Genomic DNA, 15,330 nt, shown 5'->3' with positions numbered 1-15,330 from the left:
TGCTGGTGAAGGAACTGGCGTGGTGGCTCCCGTTGCTCCCGCAAGCGCCCCGCTTGTCACGGTGGCCCTCCCTCTCCCCTCCTATCGCCGGTCACCCTGCTACCCTTTGCCACTCCTCTAGAGGGGCAGGGTGAGAGCTCGACGGCCGCGGAGGCTCGAGTGGCTGGGGCAGCAACTCCGGGGGTAGTGATCCTAGCAGACTCCTTGTCTTCGAAGGTGGTCACCGATGATGGCAGTGCAGAGGTGGCATCTGAGCGGACAGCACTGCGTGGGGAGGCCATGCCCGACCATGCTGCCCAGCTTTAGGTGGCTCTAGCTAGGGGAATGCCTGTGCTGGGCGGCAGGCCAACGCTCACCTAGGAGCATCCTCGACGCCACGGCAAGGCGTTGTTCGCTCTCAATGACATCCAAGAGATGGCGTCATGGGTGGGGGAGCGCACTTGTGGGTGTCGGGTGCGCGATGAGCTCACACAGTGATAGGGGAAAACTTGTAGGTTGGCCCGATCTTCACGGCAGTAGGTACGATAAGAGATAACTTACTGAAAAATGTAGCGGGATAACTAGCTTTATACTTGACAAAGGTTCAAATGTGTCCAAGTAACTAAGAGAGAGGCACCGAATCCTTGGACTCGACTCAATCTCCATGAACTCAAGAACACAAACTGGGTAGCTTCAGACCTGGCCAAGGTTGGTTGCGACCAAGCGATGTGAGAGAGGCACCGAAACCTTGATGGATTTCGACTTGATCTCCCAACGACCGCAGAACCACAAACCGGGACTAATCCACATAAAATGATACAGCCTAACTGGAAACCGTAGAGCACGAATTAGGGGGTCCTAGAGGAACCTTCACATATAGACCGATGAATCGATCTATCACAAGTTGATGAAGAACTCGCAAGAAATTTGGGGTAAGTCACTCAACAGCCCTTGGCTGGAAACAAAATCTGGTGGATTTTCGTAATTCATAATTGTGCCCCCTTTGGCTTAGATTGTTGGGATACGAGGTAGGCTACACTAGCGCAAATCAAAATTTCTACCGCGTATAACCAGGAAGAACTGCCGTATAAGGATCACGGCATTACCACTCGACGCACTAATGGTGCGGAAGATGTAGATATGCGTCGATGCAGTGAAGATGATCATGTAGTCGTACGTAGTCGATCAACGTCACGTCCAGCAGCTCCTCAGCAGATCGTCCACGTGCAGCAAGATCGCCTCCGGTGCCGCGGCTCGTCGTCGGCTCGTCATGGCTCGTCGGCGGCTCGTCTATGGCTCGTCCAAGTGCTGCAGGCGCAACAGCTCCAAGGTATCCACACGTGCAAGGAGGAAGCATCGCAAGCCGGACTGCTAGATCCGCGAGTTGCAACAGGCGAGGGCGTGGGAGGCGCGGCAGGTGTGTTTCGCCAAAAGGTGTAAACCCTAGGGCGCCCCCACCCCTCTATTTATAGAGGTTCCTGACGGGCCTCTGGATCCGAGGCCCATTAGTACTTCTAAACCTAATCCAACTCGGATCAGATCCGAATTGGGCTTCCAGCCCCTTAAGTGTGTGACCCTATGGGTTCGGATACGTATAGACATGGCCCGAGTACTCCTACTCGGCCCAATAGTCGGTAGCGGCCTCTAGCAAGACGTGCCAACTCCTATACGCACACGAAGATCATATCAGATGAACCATCACAACATAATATACATGCTATTCCCTTTGCCTCACGATATTTGGTCTAGCTTCAAGCCGACCGCTCTTTCTCGATCCTGTGATTCGGAATCCCTTTGTAGGTTAACTCTTAACCGTACATAGCATGGCCATGCATTTTCGGATCCGATCACTCGAGGGGCCCAAAGATATCACTCTCAATCAGAGAGGGGCAAATCCCATCTTGATTGACCATGTCTCATAGCATGCTTCTTGACAAACCCGAAAGCTACCTTTATAACTACCCTGTTACGGCGTAGTGTTTGATAGCCCCTAAGTAGGTCGATCCACATCTAGAATACATGCGACAATCTCAGGTCTAAGGACAAAGCGTATATGTTGTTTAAAGAGAGAACTACTTCTCGTGTTGGATCAGTCCTAGCACATGTCTCCACATGTGTCCACATTATTAGTTCAACATCTCCATGTCCATGACTTGTGAAACATAGTCATCAACTAATACATGTGCTAGTCTAATATTCATGTGTGTCCTCACATGAACTCCGACTAGGGACAACTTTAGAATAACCATACAAGTAAAGAGTTTCACATACAATTCACATCATTGCAAATCAATTCAAGTAGCCTTCAATGGATATTCAATGAACACAACATACAAATCATGGATACAAATGGAATATCATCATCTCTATGATTGCCTCTAGGGCATACCTCCAACAGTCTCCCACTTGCACTAGAGTCAATCTAGAAGGTACCTAATACCCATAGCTCTTACATGCGCATCATGCTTAGCCTGCGGGAGTGGTTTTGTCAACGGATCAGAAATGTTCAGATCCGTGTGTATTTTGCATATCTTGATCTCACCCCGGTTAACGAAGTCTCGAATGAGATGAAATCGCCGCATTACGTGTTTGTTCTTCTGGTGGTTCCTTGGCTCCTTTGCTTCCGCAATTGCCCCATTGTTATCACAGTAGAGATTCAATGGGCTGGACGCATTCGGGAACACACCAAGCTCAATGAGGAAATTCCTTATCCAAACACCTTCCTTCGCGGCTTCCGAAGCCGCGATGTACTCGGCTTCTGTCATAGAATCGGCCACCGTCTCCTGCTTGGAACTCTACATGATAGATCCAATAGCCGAGGCATATGGCACTCTACTCATGCGATCCCGCTCATCAGCAGTCGAAGGACACTGAGTCTTGCTGAGATGTATGCCATGTGACATAGGCAAGAACCCTTTCTTTGCCTCTTCCATGATAAACCGCTTCAACACTTTGTCAATGTAAGTATCTTGGCTTAAACCTATAAGCCTTCTCGATCTATCTCTATAGATCTTAATGCCCAGAATATATGCCGCTTCCCCTAAGTCCTTCATCGAAAAACTATTTTTTAGTGAAGTCTTTACGGACTCAAGCATAGTAATGTTATTTCCAATCAGTAATATGTCATCCACATATAAGATTAGAAATACTACAGAGCTCCCACTAACCTTCTTGTAAACACAAGACTCTTCTTCGTTCTTGGTGAAGTCAAACCCTTTGACCACTTCATCAAAACGAATGTTCCAACTCCTAGATGCTTGCTTCAATCCATAAATGGATCTCTGAAGCTTGCATACCTTTCCAGCATTTTTCGGATCGACAAAACCCTCGGGCTGTATCATATACACGTCCTCAGTTAGGTTTCCATTCAGGAAAGCTGTCTTGACATCCATCTGCCATATCTCATAATCGAAATATGCAGCTATAGCTAGAATAATCCGAATGGACTTAAGCATCACTACGGGCGAGAAGGTCTCGTCGTAGTCAACTCCTTGAACTTGTCGAAAACCTTTTGCGACAAGTCGTGCTTTATAGATGTGAACATTTCCATCCATGTCCTTTTTCTTCTTATAGATCCACTTGCACTCTATGGCTTTAACACCATCAGGCGGGTCAACCAAGTTCCAAACTTGATTGTCTCCCATGGACTCTATTTCGGATTGCATGGCACTCTGCCATTTTTCGGAGTCTGGGTCCATCATTGCTTCTGCATATGTCGCAGGCTCATCATTGTCCAACAATAATATTTCCCGCATTTCGCGGAGCCTTGCCGACCTTCGTGGTTGTGGCGTTGCTTCTCTTGCCATGGGTATCTCAACTTGTTCTGCTACGTTAGCATCACTCATTGATTCTTGCCCGATCGGCTCATCTTGAACTTCTTCAAGATGCACTGTCTTTCCACTCTTTTCTCCTTTGAGAAACTCTTTCTCTAGGAAAACCCCGTTCCGAGCGACAAACACTTTGCCTTCTGATCGGTTGTAGAAATAATATCCCAAAGTTTCCTTTGGATATCCCACGAAAATGCACTTATCCGACTTGGGTGTGATCTTGTCCGACTGAAGTCGCTTGACAAACACTTCACATCCCCAAATCTTTAGAAAAGACAAACTAGGAACCTTTCCAGTCCATATCTCATATGGTGTCTTAACTACGGATTTAGATGGAACCCTATTAAGTGTGAAAGCTGCTGTTTCTAGAGCATATCCCCAAAATGACAACAGTAGGTCCGACTGGCTCATCATTGATCGAACCATGTCTAACAAAGTTTGATTACGACGCTCGGACACACCGTTTCTCTGAGGTGTTCCAGGCGGCGTAAGTTGTGGAACAATTCCGCAACTCTTTAGATGATTGCTAAACTCGTGGCTCAAATACTCGCCTCCACGATCAGATCGTAAGGCCTTAATTTTCTTGCCACGCTGATTTTCAACTTCATTCTGAAATTCCTTGAACTTTTCAAATGTTTCAGACTTGTGCCTCATCAAGTAGACATAGCCATATCTACTAAAATCATCAGTGAAAGTTATGAAGTATTGGAATCCTCCTCTAGCCGTTGTGCTCATTGGTCCGCATACATCACTATGTACGAGTTCCAACAAGTCTACTGCTCTCTCAGGAAATCCTGTGAAAGGCGTCTTGGTCATCTTGCCTAGCAAGCAAGCCTCGCATGTCTCGTATGATTCAAAATCAAACGAAGTTAGAAGTCCATCAGAATGGAGCTTCTTCATGCGCTTTTCACTTATATGACCCAAACGACAATGCCACAAGTAGGTAGGACTCAAATCATTAGGCCGAGGCCTTTTAGCACTTACATTACAGACAGGTGAACCATCAAGATTTAAAACAAATAATCCATTCACAATGGGTGCAAAAGCCATAAACATATTATTCTTAGAGATCACACAACCATTGTTTTTACTCGCAAATGAATAACCATCCTTCATCAAGCATGAAAGAGATAAATGTTTCAACTTAAACTAGGAACAAAATAACAATTATTCAACTCCATAATAAATCCTGACGGGAGGTGGAGTTGCATCGTCCCGACGGTCAAAGCAGCAACTCTTGCATTATTGCCCACGCGGAAATCAACTTCTCCTCTTTCCACGCTTCTACTTCTTATCATTCCCTGCATCGAATTGCAAATATGAGCAACCGATCCGGTATCAAATACCCAAGAATTAATAATTGTATCAGCGAGAAATATGTTGTCTATGACATTAACAACAAGCGTACCTGAGGTAGAAGTACTCTTACTCCCGCCATTCTTCAAGGAAGCTAGGTACTGCTTGCAGTTTCTCTTCCAGTGACCAAGTTCATGACAGTAAAAGCACTCTTTGTCTGGAGCAGGTCCAGGTCCTGATTTAACCTTGGGCGGTGGGTTTGGCTTGGACGTTCCAGCCTTGCCCTTCTTCTTCCAAGAATTGCCCTTCTTCTTAAAGCTGGGCTTGTTCTGTATAGCCATCACATGGCTGGTACTAGCGCTTTTCTTGATGTCTACTTCTGCTGTCTTGAGCATACCACACAGTTCATTCAAACCCTTCTCCGTCCCATGCATATGGTAGTTCGAGATGAAGTTCCCATAGCTAGGCGGAAGAGATGAAAGAATGAAGTCAGTGGCCAACTCTTTGCCCATTGGGAAGCCCAGCTTCTCCAATCGCTGAGTGTAACCAACCATCTTGATTACATGTGGTCCAACTGCTGCGCCTTCTGCTAACTTGCACTCCAGAAAGGCTTTGGACACATTGAACCTTTCGGTCCTAGCCTGTGTCTGGAACATGTCCTTGAGCGCCACGATCATATCGTGTGCCTCATGATTTGTTTCGAACTGCATCTGCAGCTTGGGTTCCATGCAAGCAAGCATAAGGTAGCTTACCTCAAGATTAGCATCAAATGCCTTCTTGTAAGCAGCCTTAACGGCAGCAGATGCATCATCAGCAGGTACTGGTGGTAGGGGGGTGTCTAGAACATCTTCCTTTTTCTCTGCCCTGAGAACAATTCTCAGGTTACGGATCCAATCCGAGTAGTTTGTCCTTCTCAAGGACCGAACGCAAAGCAAACGATGCGGTGGTGTTGCTAGGTGCCATTTAATCTACAACAAAAGTAATGCAAAATACACTAAGACAAACGTATCCATGATAGAGCAAATTACATTAAACTATTTTAACAGAATCTACTCCCACTAAAATCAATATACCTCTATTGAAACTTAGTGATTCAGGATCCACAACTAACAAGTCCACTAGTGAGCTTTAGCATCACCGCTAGCAAACGAGGTAGATCGGTAAGCAACTTTTGCTAATCATATCACATATGACTCCTGTTGTTGGGTGACATCTCTATGTCTCGGCGCCCAACCTTTATGCCCCAAGGTTCTTAACCGTTAAGATAACCTTGTTAAGCAAACCAACCCTTATGCGTGTAAGTGTCCGACACAAACCCGTCTAGTCAAGGAAAACTAGTGGCACCCTAATTTCATAGACCCACCACTAATTGTACAAGACATGGGACGGTGCAAGTTTTAGTTGGGAGGGCATACTAACTTAAACTTTGTGAGGGATCATTCTACTTCTAACATCACAGCATGCAGAAAGTAAAACATAAACAGAATAGCATTCACACAGTTGTGACACAGTATGGCCTGTTTTCATATGGTGATCTCCATCTCCATAGAACCTGTTCACCATGGTGATCTCCATCTCCATGTTCCATGTGTGCCATCCTCCTGGTGATGAGTCCTCCAAGAACTAGAGCATGCTATTACGCCTAATAGCTAGTAAAGAATCTAGTAATGAAGATTACATAGTTGCTTGGATCATCACAGATTGGTACGCAGACCATTAAATACAATAAAGTGACAACACATATGGCTCCTGCCATGTTGCCGTACGCGCGACACGCAGGTCACGAATGAGTTACACACATGCATCACATACACAAGGGGGCCATACTGATCACAAGATACATACATACATCCTGCAAAACAGAGTTAGGCGTCCTAACGTTCCAAACTTCGGAGGCCCGAAACTCCATCTTCCAAGCCGAATTTGGGAAATCTAATTTCACCAAGAACGGCAAAGCCGTTGAATTTCATGTGTAACTTTTTCTGTAGATCAATTTTCATATAAAAATCGCCCCGATCCGAGATCGTACCGAAAAGTTACGGCTGATTTACCGAAGCATACGCATACGGCAAAATCCTGACCCCGGCAGTAGATCCCATCTACTATTGCATATCTAATGCGCCTGGCGTATGACCCTGGATCTCGATTCGACCAATCATATTGATCTTCGCTCACTGCAACTGGATTTACGTGTATCACTTAACTCCGATGGCGGAAACCGACCGGTAGGAGTATGTCGTTACACTACCATTGCAGCAAGGGCACGAAACCAGGACATAGATCAAACAGAAAACTCGCATATCTCCATATGCACACATCCCGAATCAAAAACTAAGCAGCTGCGGCTCTTGATACCACTATTGGATTACGAGGTAGGCTACACTAGCGCAAATCAAAATTTCTACCGCGTATAACCAGGAAGAACTGCCGTATAAGGATCACGGGATTACCACTCGACGCACTACTGGTACGGAAGATGTAGATATGCGTCGATGCAGTGAAGACGATCATGTAGTCGTACATAGTCGATCAACGTCACGTCCAGCAGCTCCTCAGCAGATCGTCCACGTGCAGCAAGATCGCCTCCGGTGCCGCGGCTCGTCGTCGGCTCGTCGTGGCTCGTCGGCGGCTCGTCTATGACTCGTCCAAGTGCTGCAGGCGCAACAGCTCCAAGGTATCCACACGTGCAGGGAGGAAGCGTCGCAAGCCGGACTGCTAGATCCGCGAGTTGCAACAGGCGAGGGCGTGGGAGGCGCAGCAGGTGTGTTTCGCCAAAAGGTGTAAACCCTAGGGCGCCCCCACCCCTCTATTTATAGAGGTTCCTGACGGGCCTCTGGATCCGAGGCCCATTAGTACTTCTAAACCTAATCCAACTCGGATCAGATCCGAATTGGGCTTCCAGCCCCTTAACTGTGTGACCCTATGGGTTCGGATACGTATAGACATGGCCCGAGTACTCCTACTCGGCCCAATAGTCGGTAGCGGCCTCTAGCAAGACGTGCCAACTCCTATACGCACACGAAGATCATATCAGACGAACCATCACAACATAATATACATGCTATTCCCTTTGCCTCACGATATTTGGTCTAGCTTCAAGCCGACCGCTCTTTCTCGATCCTGTGATTCAGAATCCCTTTGTAGGTTAACTCTTAACCGTACGTAGCATGGCCATGCATTTTCGGATCCGATCACTCGAGGGGCCCAGAGATATCACTCTCAATCAGAGAGGGGCAAATCCCATCTTGATTGACCATGTCTCATAGCATGCTTCTTGACAAACCCGAAAGCTACCTTTATAACTACCCTGTTACGGCGTAGTGTTTGATAGCCCCTAAGTAGGTCGATCCACATCTAGACTACATGTGACAATCTCAGGTCTAAGGACAAAGCGTATATGTTGTTTAAAGAGAGAACTACTTCTCGTGTTGGGTCAGTCCTAGCACATGTCACCACATGTGTCCACATTATTAGTTCAACATCTCCATGTCCATGACTTGTGAAACATAGTCATCAACTAATACATGTGCTAGTCTAATATTCATGTGTGTCCTCACATGAACTCTGACTAGGGACAACTTTAGAATAACCATACAAGTAAAGAGTTTCACATACAATTCACATAATTGCAAATCAATTCAAGTAGCCTTCAATGGATATTCAATGAACACAACATACAAATCATGGATACAAATGGAATATCATCATCTCTATGATTGCCTCTAGGGCATACCTCCAACATAGATACAGTAGGTATTTATACTAGGAACACCCCTCCTAGCTAGGTGTGAAAGTTCTATAAGTTTCCACAAAAATAAAAGGAGATGAAATGGTGAAAATAGGGGTTCCCGAAAAGCCTCGCGTGATCTTCAGCCTCCCTGGCAGTCTTCACTTAAATGGTCATTACTCCTTAATGGGAAGTCAAAAAGATGAGCCATTTGTTGGAGGTGAAAGTAGACTTGATTATATTTTTGTCCATGTGCATTATGCATGGTTAATATTGACTAGTTTGTGCGTGTGTCTCTTGGAACATGGCTGTGATGTCAAGAGTCAGTTAATATTGACTACACCAGCAGCACCTCAAGCGCCTCCAGTTGCTCCTCCACCTCAGGCGCCTACAGTTGATCATCCAGTTGGCCAATCACTCGGGCCCGTGTGAGAGAATTAAACTTCATCATGCTGTTAAGGAACGAAGGCCCAGCGGAATAAGAAGATGGCCCAACAGGGCAGCCCAGGTGGGGCACCTAGGGTTGGGAGCCGCGGCCCTCCCCCTGGTCGCGCGCGCCCCCCTCCTGCCGTGGCGCCTCCTCCGGACTCCAGGGGCTGCGCCCCCTTTATTTAGTCAGAGTCCCTTTTGTTTACAACTTGAGTTTTGTTTTACATCTAGCTTTAGCTACTCTCGAACACGCACAAATACGCGCTGTCCTTGTGTGATTCAGAACTCCACCTTCGAGTGATATTTAGATTGCTCGCCTCTTTTTCTTGTTCGTTCTTCGATTGCGGACAGGAATCGATCTTCGTGATCAGGCTGATCTTGCACTAGCAAGGTTGGTAACCACAGGGAGTTGGTTCAGCGATTGCATTGGCGCTTCGGGTTCGCTCGTCGTAGTCGGATCGTGGGGGTCTACTTCCACCAAGTCGAATTTATCTCCACTCACCGAAAGATCGGGCACTCCGACTCTATCAAGATTACTGATAAGTTGCCTTCTAGAAGTTTCAAAAATTTAGGAACTAATTTACTATTTTCTATATGTTAAATGAATTTCTACGTGGTTATCCAAATTAATTTCAAATTGAACTACATGTGCATCTAATAGGATAAAAAAATTGCAAAAAAATATATATATGTTGTTATTGGTGGTGTGTACATGTTTATGAGGCACAAGTCATATAGAGTTGATGCACACATATATAGGCCAAATCAATGTCTCCGTAGTCACACCCATCTCCCACTATGATTTAAGGTGATGAGTACTAGTAAACTTTATCTTTTTAATGTCAATTTGATATAACATTGCGTTCACATATTTTTTTATGTAAAATAAATTATATTTTATTAGCAATTATACACATATTTTTAAATTTAATTATTTCCAACCTTGACTGGAATTACTCCAAATGTTTTAATCTCATACAATTAATAAAAAAAGTAAGAAGGGGATTTTTTTATGATACTTCATTTTTTTTTGCCTTCCGCCCGCCAGCCGTCACCCCGTCGCTATAGATGTACATGTAGCCTGCAGCCCGACAGCCCGGCACGAAGTTCGATTTTTTAGCCCGTTCCAAGCCCAGCCCAGCCCGTAACTCTTTAGGCTCAGGCTAGCCCGACCTGATGGTTCGTGCTGGGCGTGGGCCTGTCCCTCGACCCGACGGGTGGCCCGGCACGGCACGATTTTAATGTGCCGGCCCGAAATGGCCCGTTCCCTATCGACCCAACAACACAACAGCCTGCTAACTGCCTAACTCTCACTCGTCCGTCCGTCCCCCTTCCTCTCCCTGTGACCTGCTGCCTACCGCTGCCTAACCGCCTCTCCCCTATCTCTCGCATGGCTCTATGCCTCAATCCTTCCCTTCCTCTCCAAACCTCCACTCCCCTCCGGCCAGCAGCGGGGGCGGCAGCGTGAGCAGGTAGTGGCGACAGCCCGAGGGGCTGGAGCAGCGGGCGCGGCGTGGGAGGCCGGTAGCGGCGGGTGCGACGTAGCGGCGGCTCGCGTGGGAGGCCTGGAGCGGTGGGAGGCCGGCGGCAGCGGCTCGCGCGGGCACCCTTTTTTTCCGCAATTTTCCCGCAGACACCGCCGCCCCATCTCCCCACCCCGTTTTTTTCTGTTGCTTTTCTCACGCAGACAGCCGCCGCCGCCGCGCCGACTCCTCCCGTCGCCCTATCCCGCAGCCACCGCCGCCCACTCGTCAGGCACGCCTCTCTGCTTCGCCACGCCGGAGCCACGACATCGCCGTGTCCATGTTGTGGGCGAGCCGTTCCTCGCTCGCCGCACGCTGCCGTGTCCATGCTGTTGGCGAGCCATTCCTCGCTGGCTAGGTCGATGCTGCCACCACGCCGGTCAGACAATGGATACATCACCGAATCATGTAAGTGTAATTCATGTTGTCGGACACACTGCAATGCCATGTTTCTGTCCTGATGCTCCTTGAGTTCTCATCTATTTGAGTGCATTGGCTATCAGTTGTTCATGTTCGATGAAATGCATTACCCATGCCATTCTTATCTTGTGGCACCACTCTCCTTCCTAAAGGTTTTATATTTGTCTACTTTTCATCGAAAATGCAGAGACAAATCGGGTGTTAGCCACTGCATCACATGGCGCCCTGAACTCCTGCCAACTGCGCCTCTTTACGCATCTCTGGGAAGCTCTTTGATGGTGTGGTTCCTGACCTGGTGAGTTTTGAAGTATCTTAATAGATATACCACGTATTCTTATTGTGAGTTTTATGGCTCTTCTGCATTTCAATAAATCTCAGAACCTGTTAATTTACAAAAACACAAAGTCAATTTTGATGTACATCTGTCCAATATTTGCATATTCCTGCTCTCAGCCATGTCATCCTAGCTATGTGCTGAATCGATGCAAGTCAGTTAAAACTGATAACTCTATTGGGTCTCCCAATTGTACAGGGTTGCGGGTCAGAGTAGTGTTAATGACCTCAAGGTGTCTGCAGAGGTGTCTATGCTGCTCATAAATACTATCTTGACTGAGATCGAGAATGGAACATATCCTAAAGGATCATTCTAAAAAAATCCTAAAGGGTCATTCTTGAATGTAGATGTACCAACAGATGCTGCGCACCACAAGGTAAATATCCATCACTGATCTGAAGTAAACTAATGCTCTTTAGAATTGTATGGGGGAAGCAAACCTAAATGCATTGAGCTATGCATGTACTAACTGGACAAACTATAGAGCATGGCCCTGGACATGTCAAAGTTCTAAGAATTTTATGTTTCTGCTGAGTTTCACTTAATGTTCAATGTTAATGGAATTTGCCTCGGAATATTTGTAAAACATTTATGTCAGAATCTTTGTTTATGAACAGATGGAAACCTAAGTTTTTTTTTATCTGTACTGTTCTTGGAATAGGGGTACAAAATTACGAAAGAAGTTACCAGACAGCAAACATGGACGGTGAAAAGGACAGTGAACTAGCCGCACCATCAGAGAATGACCTATTCAAGTGAGTGGTAAGTTAGCATTTCCAAATTTCATTCTAATGTTCTAATCACATGTGAACTGGATCTCATAGGAATCCTTAAAGAAAGATACGACAAAGGAGGACTGCGGCCGTGTCATCCATGGCGCCCGGCACATACAGAAGCCGGTTGCGTCCTCCTCCCAGATATGGAAGACGTTGTCATCCCACCGCACCCTCAGCAAACCTGACGCCGCCGCGGTGCCTCCCGCGCAACCCCGGAGAGGGCCAGCGCTATCCACTCAGCCATGGACTTGAGACAAATTGGCTTTGGAGCCTCAGATCTTCTCCTCCCGTGCCCAGGCAAGGCCTTCTATCGTTCCGTTCCCCAACTCCAACATCCAAGAACACAGGAAAGAAATCAATTGACTGAGGTAAGCATTGTTGATTTCTTATATCAAGGAGGACTACCAATTAATGTGTTATTTGTAACCCTGTTACCTTTGACATTTGTAATCACTTTTGTGAGATGGCTGCTGATTACCATACCGCAACACCACGAGCACATGTGTCGGACTTTACAAATGAGCATGTGCCTTTGTAAATATCTTGCTCTTTCAGTGTTTGCTGCTAATTTTAATTGCCATGCCCTATTTCTGACATGGAGCAGCTGAGATTTGTTCAGACATAGCCCCTTAGCTCCTCAGGTAATTGCAAAACTATTTGAGAATGATGCACACCCATGCTATCCTAATTGGAATATTTAAATTAAAGAATGCTCACTTGCACACTCCTTAGCTCTTATAAATTTATTTGTATGCAGCAGATGAGGGTGATAATGTCCTGTCTAATTGGTTCTGGAGACTCATTACATATGCCTATATTGGGAAGAAACTACTACAGGTGTGCTTTCTCTTTGTTTATGCCATTGAATACTGGATTGAACATTGTATAGTTAAAAATTTCTTCAAATTTTCATAGCATACTGATTGTTAGATTCTACTGATGAGCTACAATATTTATTTCTCTAAATGCTCGTAGAAATAGATGCATGGTTAGTCCATCTCCAGATTAATTTTTTTTCTCAAGCATTGCTTATGGATTAAGTACCTACATGTATCTAGGTTATTAGTTTGTAGTGGTCTTCCTGGTTATTAGATTCATCTTATTTGGCAGGAATCACATAAAGCAATTAGTATACTTAATTTGAGAATTGGCTCTGAACTAACAAGCTCAGAATGTATTATGCTATTGACTAGACTATCTGTGCTAAATACTAAAAAATTCTGTTAAGGATGTGCCCACCAGTTGTACATGTGACCAATCAGATGTGGGAGTTTTAAACCATAGAAGAGTTCTGTATAATAGGATGCATTTCAATGATGATGGTGGCATCCTAAAAGACCGACTTCAGTTAATTCTTAGAACTACCAAGCATAGTAAAGTTTCTTAAGATTAATAAATTTCTGTGATGACTGAACTTATATTGTGCTTCCCTTTTTTCCTAGCTCAAGCTTTCCGAGTTGCATGAACCATATGTGTTAATATCATATATCTTACAGAAGTTAGAGCTTAGTCAATGTTAGTGAGCTTGGATAGGAGGCTGCCTCTGCCTCTGCCTATGTTTACTGCATTCAACATATATGGTGGTAATCTGATGCAATTTGCAGCTTCAGAGACTAGCCAAGCCATACTTCAAGAACTATAACAACTAAATTGTTGAACATTCCTAAACTACCAATGACACCACAGAGTGGTAGAGGGACTATTGATGATGAGGTAATTTTTCTCTCACAATCTACACATTCATTTTTCAGAAAAAAAAGAGATGCAATTTGTCCATTTGTGTGTCCAAGCATCTAACTTTCTATGGCTTTCTTATATATGCAAAAATTGTTATTTGGTTCAGTTGTTAGCATAATATTTCATGTTTATGAATTAAATAGTCAAATCATGTTCATTGCAATATGATTCATGTCAATTCTTCTTAGGTACTAGGCATGCATGTAAAGCTTTTATTTGTGATATTCTTCGTATATGGACTTCTAAAGTAGCTTGAGCAAAGAGTTAACTTGTGATGGCCAAGGATGCATCAAGTTACATATGCTATACAGACTTGCTATTGGAGTTGATACTAAATGGACATTCTATTACACCCTATACAGGAAGTTGGAAGGTGCACATATTACTGTTCTTCGCAAAAGGTTATTCAATGGTTAATGCTGCCACCAACGCCACCACGGTGCCCGTGGAATGGAAGGCTGCGTCCTGCTCTCTCGCATCACCTTTCAGGAGTATGAATTGAAGCTGAAGCCTATGGTTGCTGGTGTGTAGGGTGCTAGCGGCTCAGAGATCACCAGCCAGTAGCATTTCTTGGTGTTAATTTGAAGACTGGTGGACAACAATCCAAATGATATTGCCATGTACATAAATTTCAGTGATGTTGCTGATATCATATTTCGTTATCGTAGCATGTGTTATTTGAGATGGATATTATTGCCTTTCATTAGCTCGGACAAACACAATAAGGCCCCGTTTGGATCCCTTCATTTTGATGGAATTGGAATCTACTTAATGGAGTAGGCTAATTTATGTTGGAATGTGGCATTCCACAACTTTCCAAAGTTTAGATATAAGCCTATCTTAAATTCATGAGGTGGGAGATAGAAATTGATTCTATAGATTATGGTTATTAGAATGGAATTCAATTCTTATAGCACGCTCTTGGACTCGCTTATCTATAGTAGAAGTGTAGCATATAAGTATCTCTCCCATATCACCAACTATAATATACAACTATATTCCACATACAATTATATTAGCTTAATTAATTTGTGTCTAAATTATGATTATTAGAATGGAATTCAATTCCAATGATCCAACGGGACCTAAAAGAATTATGCCACAATAGTATTATTTGTTAGAAATTTACAGTTAATAAAACTTTTCCTAAAAATAGCACGGAAATTGATGGAATTCATACTTATAACTGCAATTGAAGGTACACTAGATTGTCCAGGAGAACCATGGGACGCATCCATTCCCAAAATTATAGTTGGGACCTTGGATATAAGAGGCATTGCAG

The 15,330-nt window shown here is 44.8% G+C and overlaps 1 long non-coding RNA gene across 4 annotated transcripts; it reads left to right on the top strand.

The window, feature by feature from the left end:
- Positions 1-10,577: 10,577 nt before the first annotated feature.
- Positions 10,578-14,732, top strand: LOC117862132 (uncharacterized). Of its 4 annotated transcripts, XR_004641897.2 has the most exons (9): positions 10,578-11,189; positions 11,389-11,496; positions 11,734-11,911; positions 12,197-12,290; positions 12,360-12,679; positions 12,775-12,952; positions 13,072-13,148; positions 13,916-14,024; positions 14,411-14,732. It is a non-coding gene; the product is annotated as an uncharacterized lncRNA (long non-coding RNA). The 4 variants fall into 4 exon arrangements; XR_004641896.2 differs by having other exon boundaries at positions 12,360-12,952; positions 13,069-13,148; XR_011898541.1 differs by having other exon boundaries at positions 12,197-12,297; positions 12,376-12,952.
- Positions 14,733-15,330: the final 598 nt, after the last annotated feature.

The sequence above is a fragment of the Setaria viridis genome, chromosome 6, assembly GCF_005286985.2.
Source record: "Setaria viridis chromosome 6, Setaria_viridis_v4.0, whole genome shotgun sequence".
Lineage (NCBI taxonomy): Eukaryota > Viridiplantae > Streptophyta > Magnoliopsida > Poales > Poaceae > Setaria > Setaria viridis.
This window is presented reverse-complemented; position numbering and strand designations above follow the sequence as displayed.